Source organism: Gymnoscopelus braueri (genome assembly GCF_963280865.1).
Source record: "Gymnoscopelus braueri genome assembly, chromosome: 3".
Lineage (NCBI taxonomy): Eukaryota > Metazoa > Chordata > Actinopteri > Myctophiformes > Myctophidae > Gymnoscopelus > Gymnoscopelus braueri.
In genome coordinates, this window is record NC_137612.1 from 49,609,981 (window position 1) to 49,617,777 (window position 7,797).

Here is a 7,797-nt window from a genome sequence, read left to right on the forward strand (position 1 = left end):
GGCTATATCTCAAATATTCTTTTTTTTTTACAAAGGATTGTTCAACTGATTCCTCTATGCATGCAAAAAAATCTACCGTTACAATGAATGTCCTTCATGAGACTATCTGGAGCAACATTCATTGTTGACACAAGGGGGACAAATCTATTGTCCTGCAGGTTAACTTATGTTTTCAGAATCAATTCTGTGACTTTTCCTGGCAGGCAAATCAGTATTGCCGAATAAAGTCCCCCTCCTTTAACTTCTGTTTTTGGAATCAGTGGGGTCAAATAGGGTGCCATGTCATTATCCCGACCTCTCCATAGTTCGACCTCCCATCATTTCGAAGAATACCCATATTACCGACATCCCATCAGGTCCGAGATGCCATTTTCCCGACTATATTAAACCCATAATCCCGACATCCTAATGTTTCGACCGTGCCATTTAAAACCCATAATTACGACATCTTAATATTCCGAACATGGAGCGCCTCGCGCGCACGGTAGCACTAGTGGTGCACGGCAGCGGACGCACTCTCTCCAATTATTATCATAAAGCTTAAACATCATGACCTGAATTTGTTTAAGGTAGCCAAACATCTATAGGCCAAGACTAGGCCTGTCAACTTCATTGAAACAAATAGCCTACAGCAGATACTCCATAAAGTATTATTGTTGTTAATATTATTTTATTATTATTAGCATATATTTGTATTATTTTATTATTGTTGATATTGTTATCATTGATATTATAATAATTATTAATAATTATTATAATTCTTCTTCTTATTTATATTATCATTATTATTATTATTTATATTATTATGTATTAACACAAACCAACCTTTTTTTTCTCTCTCTCTCTTCTCCCTGTTTCGGTCTATGAGCGGTGTCTGTGTCATGCGCAAAAAGAACAGATTTACAAGCTATCAACACTGTGCCATGTACAGGATATTATCTTGTAGATCTGTTCTACAAAGGAAGCAATCCATATACTTGAACGGAAAATGTATATTTGTGTCCTGTGCTTCACAATAAAAATATTTGAAACAAAAAAAAACTGGCAAAATCAATAAACAACACAACAACAGAAACACTTCAACCAGGTAGCCTATGCTATACTATACCTGAGGCCAGAACAGTAGGCTCATCAAACTCAAACTAGCCTATAAAAAAACTGTCATTCAACTGTTGGCCTACATCATCATTATCTTGCGGGAGGAATTGGAAATCAGTCGCCCAGAGGTGGCACAGCAGTTAAGGTTAGAAAGTTACAGGTAAAGGGTAAGAAAAAGAAAAAGTTGCCTACTGTTGTGTACAGCAATAAGGCAAAAAAACTAAAAAAAACAAGAAGCATACAGTATATAACAATACAGAGCAACGGTAAACAGAGGTAAAAACAAATAAAGTGTCCTCAGTGCTTCTTAAGTGTCTCACCGCATCTCATCATAAAACAAATAAAACTAGAAAAAGTGCTCCTCGGAGCACAGGTCTCCGCCAGGTCAGGTAGGTTATTGTGGCCTCCTGGTGGCGCTATTATAGGCCAATGTGAAAAGGGTGGCATTTCTTCTTAGGCCTTGCACGGCAATCGGACACTGCATTCATGATTTGAGGCATTTTGTTCAAAACAATTGTTTTGCTAAATTAGACCTGCTGGTGGCGCTATAACAGGCCAATGTTAAAAGGGTGGCATTTGCTCCTCAACATAGTGTGAATGTGCGTGCAAAGTTTGACCGCAATCGGATGCTGCGTTCATGATTTGCGGCATTTTGTTCAAAACAAGCCACTACTGCAAACTTTAGATGTAAATCTTAGCCAATCAGGATGGAATATGAAAAATCAAACACATCCGTCTTGATTACATGACTATAGAGATCATGTGTACCGATTAGGAAAAAAATATTGTCATTCAACTGTTGGCCTACATATAAATAAATGTCTTTCATGTTGCTTGGTGAGACCCATACCATGTTTCAGCCCACTCATGTTCAATGCAAAGTTTATCAACACTGTGTGTGATTTGAGGCAAAAGTGAAAAGTGATTTGAGGTAGTTTGGAACGCACACTGTTGAATTCGGGGATGTGCTGCTCCTCCTCTGTAGCATCTCTGACGACCTCGTCGTATATCCTCTTCACACCTCTTGTTGGGTCATTTTCAATCGCCTGAATCATCCTCTGTACAATGGCAGTGGTTGAAATAACATCACCATCATCCTGGTGATTGTGGTCTGGTACGGTTAAAATGATGATATTTGGATCGTCTTCATCCATGTTGAACAAGGCGGTTTGCATGAATACATTGCAGGTCTTCCTCCAACAGCGCCAGTATATTTCTGCACCTTTTTTAAAAAAAATTTGGTAGCATGTACCAGAACCTTGTCACCTCGTTTCCCCTGCTGTAGACTTGCCATTACGCTGAGTGGATAACGTCACTTTACGTACGGGAGTTCTGCAAATTGTTGGAACTGTCCAAAGTGCTGATCAACTGCCATCAGCATTCAATGTACCTCCTAAATTAGTTAGCAATTAGCAATTAGTATTATTGAACAGCTCAGGTGCTGATCAATTACCACCTGCATTCAGTTTATTTTATCAGCTGTTTATATTAAGGTTCTGATTTCGAGGTTGTTTTCAATTAACGGGAAGGGTGCTGATTGCTAAGGAAGGTTATGAACTAGTTCAATAATACTAATTGCATTTAGGAGGGTATAAAACTGATCAGCACTTTGGACAGTTCCTACAAGTTGCAGAACTCCCGGGCCGTGCGTAAAGTGACCCCGCTGCGTAATGGCAAGGCTACAGCCAGGCAAACGAGGTGGCAAGATTCTGGTACATGAGGGATACCGCTACCAGAAAAATAAAACCAAAGGTGCCAAAATATACTGGCGCTGTTGGAGGAAGACCTGAAATGTATTCATCCAATGGATGAAGACGATCCAAATATCATCATTTTAACCGTTCCAGACCACAACCACCGGGATGATGGTGATGTTGTTTCAAGCACTGTCATTGTACAGAGGATGATTCAGGCCCAACCAAGCCTGTTAAGAGGATATACGACGAGGTCGTCAGAGATGCAGCAGATGACGAGAACATCCCCGAATTTAACAGTGTGCGTTCCAAATTGAACAGGAAGCGTGCATCGCTTTTGCCTCCAATTCCACACAGTGTTGATGAGGTTCGCGTTGAAGATGAGTGGGCTAGAACATGGGATGGAACTGAGTTTCTGTCTCACCAAGACAATGACTGGGGAATTCAGTTTTTTGGCACAGACAGAAATTTTGCCAAGCTGCAAAGGTGCGCAGATGTGTACATGGATGGTACTTTCAAAAGCTGCCCGAGGCCCTACGAGCAATTCGTAACCATCCATGGCAAGTACCACGGTAGGGTGGTGCCACTTGTCATGTGCTTGATGACCGGTGAAATGGTTGGCCAGTACAGGGAGGTCATGACGCACGTCAAAAGAAAAGTCAGGTGCGTAACTGGACACCGCTGGAGACCGCAGCGCATAGTGACAGACTTTGAAAATTCTCTGCTCCTGGCATTACAGACAGAATTGCCACAGAGTCAGTCATCAGGCTGCTACTTTCATTTTTGCCAAAGCCTATGGAGGCGAATTCAGGACCTGGGGCTAGCAGGTGCATAGGAGCTTAAAGAAATTAATACAGAAATTCATGGCCATTGGATACCTGCCATTGGCTTTGGTGAGGCAAAACTTCAGGATCCTGGCAACTGAGGGCGCTTTCACACTATGGTCCCGGGTGCGCACTCCAGACCGCTTGGCAGGTGTCGCGATAGTGTGAATGTTGCGTATCGTTCCCCGAAACGGATAACCGTATCGTACCCGAAACCACCTCCGGAGGCAGTCTCGGATCCGGATCATGCGTTTTCGGGTACGGTACGCCGCAATGTGAAAGCAAGCGTACCGTTAGACGGAAGTGGCCCGCTATTTGGAATAGGTGACGGTATATAAACTCGACAAAAACAGCCAACAAAAACACGTCGCAGATCAATCCACAGGGGTTCAACCATGGCCGTAACATATCCACACCAAGCAGTAGCACAGCAGAGCAGTGCCGCATGTATGTTGGATGCCGCATGTATGTTGGATGCCTGTATGTTGGATGCCGCACAGAGTCTGTCAGCGCAGCACCGGTTTGAAAAAAAGAAAAAAGACGCACCGACATTCCATAGGCTAAATCAATGCATTTTGTGATCGCATCGCACAACTAATAGCCTACTAAAACTAACAAGGAATACCAGAAAATAATAATATTTTGACATACGGGAGAAACGGTTGGTGCGGATATTTAAATTGGATAAAATAATTATTGCGGTTGGATAACGGGTGGATAATTAATTTGTACATGCGGATTCGGATGACCATGAGAGGCCATCCGCGCATCTCTACTACATATCTTTGCTGTTAGGAAGAAACCCTGTATCCCATATTGCAACTTTTAATGCTTTTTCATCATAAATGAATGCCCTATTGTCATACAGTGTCACACAAAAGTAGCAAAAATAGCCAAGCTACAAGCTGAAAATGCGGCGCAATGCGACACATTGAGCTTGTTGATCTGCTATTTTTGATATTACAATATAGAGCAGATAACCACACTGATCTTGCATTGGAAAATATATTTTTTATTTTAAATATGAACAAAGGCAGGAGATGCACGTCCCCACAGTTCTTTTTTACACACAGTGCTGGACCCACAAATCATAAATAAATAAAAATAAAAAGGTGAGTCTGCACACAAACTGCTCTACAGTCTTTTTAAATTATAACCAAAAGCTCTAAAGTTAACGTTTCTCCCATGTAGGGCTAATAAATTAATACATAAAATAAGGAGACTCTTTTTAAATAACCAAAAGTGAACTTTCTCTTATTATTATTATTACTTTGGAGACTATGGCAAGCGCGATCCTATCGCACACCTTTCTACATGACCAGCTATGGCTTTGCAGTCCAGAGGATGAGATCTGCACGTAATGCGCGGATGCGCAGATTAAACAACAGACAGGCAGCGTTGCGGAATGCGTTTGTGTCAACTGTACTTTTCTTCATAGAGAAAAAGAAGAGCACAGGGCGCATATATATATATATATATATATATATATATATATATATATATATATATATATATATATATATATATATATATATATATATATATATATCATTCAGTCCGACTTCACTGTATAGGCTACTATAGTTGCCTTTTCATAAATGATACATTTTTGTACTTAAGCTGTCGTGAAAGTTTATAATATTTAGAGAAATTTAAAGTTTCAAATACAAAAGTAGTAGTAGTTGTGAAGGTTAGCAAACTGGACATTTAGATGTGTTTCCTGTATCCTCATCTTGCGCTAATGCACACAAGTGTTTCACCAGGTTTTATTTGTGTTGTTTCTCATAAGCGTACATCCGTTGTCCGTCAACAACACAGCAGTCTGTGCCTTGACTTCTGTGCGCTCACTGCGCTGAGCGCTCAGTGCGTTGACTCACCCCCCAGCCGCAACCCTATATTTATGCGCGACCAGCACAAACATTGTCGCATAGTTGATGACGTCTGTGTCTACAGGTTAACCACTATGTGCATGCCGCCACCTACCCACCTGTATAGGATAGGGGGTATATATGCAAGTGTTCTCTGGTGCGCAAGGATCTTGGCCAATGTGAATGCAGGCCAGCATTCGTTCTCGGGAACGGTTCGAATGCAAACGGATCCAGTGTGAAGCCGCCCTGAGAGAGCTACAGTACGGCTGACACGGCGCTTCCCCGCTGCGGCCGAGTTCATCCAGTACATGGAGCGCAACTACATCAGAGAGGGCGCGCAGTTTCCTACACCGTTATGGAATGTCTTTGACAGAACGTCGGACAATAGGAGTAACAACTTTGTTGAAGGTAAGAAGTTAGAAATACTCTGTTACAAGTGATAGTCAGGAATAAAACATGTACTTGAGTAAAAGTAAAATGTACTTAAAGTTCCAAAAGTAAAAATACTCATTATGCAGAATGTCCCATTCCACAAGTTTTCAACTGTATAAAAATCTTTTGAAAATAGCAATCTACAAGCCCACAATAAGTTGCATCACCACCACGCATTGTGAGCTTGTAGATCGGCTATTTTCCAATGGCCGAAATATATGTAGGGCTGAAGTGGTATGTTTTATAATAATTATCAACATTTAAAAAGTAACTAGTAACTAAAGTTTTCAACTTTAGTTTGTGTGTGTGTGTGTGTGTGTGTGTGTGTGTGTGTGTGTGTGTGTGTGCGCGTGCGTGCGTGCGTGCGTGCGTGTGTGTGTGTGTGTAAAAAGGGTTTGGTTATTTATATATATTTTTTTATTGTTTCAGGATTCCACGGAAGATGGAACTCAGCTCTGCAGAGGCGCCATCCATCACTTTGGATCTTTCTGCGACGCCTTAAAGATGAGCAGCGCGGCTGGTGGAGGTCAGAACAGCTGCAGCAGAACGGGGAGAGCCTCGTCCACCATCAAAGAGGAAATGGAGACGTCTGGAAATCAAAATCTCACGTCTGAAGCGGGAGTACAATCACGGAGACCGCACACTCACAGAGTATTGGGATGCGATAAGGCATTCGGTGCACAATTTTGTGTAAAAGACATTTATTTGTAGGCCAACAGTTGAATGACAATATTTTTTTCCTAGGGTGGGGTAACTTGTGCTGTTTTTCGCTGTGAACATTTTCACATTTTTGCACTGACCAAATGGACACTTTTTTTGATTGGCATTGCACTGATAATTATTTTATTTGTTTAATGACGAGATGCGGTGAGACACTTAAGAAGCACTGAGGACACTTTTTTTGTTTTTACCTCCGTTTACCGTTGCTCTGTATTGTTATATATATATATATGCTTCTTGGGGTTTTTTTTGCCTTATATTGCTGTACACAACAGTAGGCTACTTTTTCTTTTTCTTACCCTTTACCTGTAACTTTGTTACCTTAACTGCTGTGCACCTCTGGGCGACTGATTTCCAATTCCTCCCGCAAGATAATGATGTACAGTTGAATGACAGTTTTTTTATAGGCTAGTTTGAGTTTGATGAGCCTACTGTTCTGGCCTCAGGTATAGTATAGCATACCTGGTTGAAGTGTTTCTGTTGTTGTGTTGTTTATTGATTTTGCCAGTTTTTTTTTTCAAATATTTTTATTGTGAAGCACAGGACACAAATATACATTTTCCGTTCAAGTATATGGATTGCTTCCTTCCCCCCCCCCCCCCCTGTTTTGTTTTCTCACTCCCCATGTAAAAAGTCTTTGAATACCAAAAGCACTGTGATGTGAGATTGTTGCATGGGAGATTATTGTGCAAATGAAGATCGATACTTCTTTTCTAATTGCTTGCGTGGACATTGGTTTGTGTTCGAACTATATTTGGACAGACTTTACATGATTCAATAGTAATATAATAATAATGATTATATAACAATAATATATGTAATAATAATAAGAATAATAATAAGAAGAAGATATTATAATAATTAATAATAATAATAATAGCAATAATAACAATATCAACAATAATAAAATAACACAAAGTAAAAGCACCGAACATTTGAAATACTATAAAGTAAAAAAATACCTCAGAATTGTACTTAAGTATAGGCTACAGTACAGTACTTGAGTAAATGTACTGAGTTACTTTACACCACTGCACGTTCATCTATTGAGAGAATAGGCAATTTCTAGTGAAAATTACGTCACTGTCAAACTATGATGGAGCAATGTTGTCAGCTTGTAGATCGGCTCTTTTCGTTGCGCGACCTGTCGTTGTCCTGGCA